Here is a 1,037-nt window from a genome sequence, read left to right as displayed (position 1 = left end):
GGCTCCAGTTCGGGATTGATCCTGGAGACTTATGATCAAATAGAGTGGAGGCGCAATGGCCCAGTGGTTAGGGCAGCGGACTCGCGGTCACAGGATCCTTCATCAGTTGTTGGTTGTCTTTCTACTCTCATATTTCTAGTATTTAACAATAATATATATAAATATAAAGGTGCATGTATGGCCGTGCGATAAGAATCTTGCTTCCCAACCACATGGTTCCAGGTTCATTCCCACTGCGTGGTACCTTGGTTAGCTGCCTTCTACTATAGCCTCGGGCCGACCAAAACCTTGTGAATGGATTTGGTAGACGGAAACTGAAAGAAGTCCGTCCTACGTGTGTGTGTGTGTGTGTGTGTGTGTGTGTGTGTGTGTGTGTGTGTATGCGTGTATTTATGCATGTGTGTATATATGTGTGTGTGTGTGTGTGTGTGTGTGTGTATGTATATTTGTATGTATGCGTGTATTTATGCATGCATGTGTGTATATGTGTGTGTGCGTCTATGTATGCGTGTGCTTGTGTGTATACATATACTTATATAATGTTGATATTATGAACCAGATGATATATATAAATTACTAATAAGCGTAAATAATTGTTATTGTTGTTGTTGCCGCCGTTATCTACATATCATTAATTCTGTTTTTCCTCTTTGTCTTTTAACAGACCAAACAGAATTGAGGGAAATATATATTTATTATAACACTAATTGGATTTTATAAACTTTTATACAACGAAAAATAAAGGTAAGATGTTTTTTCTTATTTCTTTTTTTTTTATATTTATTCATTTATTTACTTTTTTTTTTTTTTTTTGCTTTTATTATTCTTTTTTTTTTAATGCCAAGCCATTTTGAGTGATATTGCACTATATCAAAGAGAAGCAGATACGGTCTTGTATACATTTTGGTATTTTTATGTCCTCAGCAACTCATCAATGATTATATAAGCCGTGTGGTGTATATGTGTGTGTGTGTGTGTGTGTGTGTGTGTGTATACATATGTGTGTGTATGTGTGTGTGTGTGTGTGGTGTGTTGTG

The 1,037-nt window shown here is 36.1% G+C and overlaps 1 protein-coding gene across 1 annotated transcript in view; it reads left to right on the top strand.

The window, feature by feature from the left end:
- The first annotated feature begins 394 nt into the window (after positions 1-394).
- LOC106878913 (uncharacterized) overlaps positions 395-1,037 on the top strand; it is a 65,637-nt gene continuing 64,994 nt past the window's right edge. The window contains exon 1 of the transcript XR_016244938.1: positions 395-744. The gene's annotated coding sequence lies outside the window, so the exon portion shown is untranslated. The remainder of the gene's footprint in view (positions 745-1,037) is intronic.

This window comes from Octopus bimaculoides, chromosome 18 (assembly GCF_046866305.1).
Source record: "Octopus bimaculoides isolate indiv1 chromosome 18, ASM4686630v1, whole genome shotgun sequence".
Lineage (NCBI taxonomy): Eukaryota > Metazoa > Mollusca > Cephalopoda > Octopoda > Octopodidae > Octopus > Octopus bimaculoides.
This window is presented reverse-complemented; position numbering and strand designations above follow the sequence as displayed.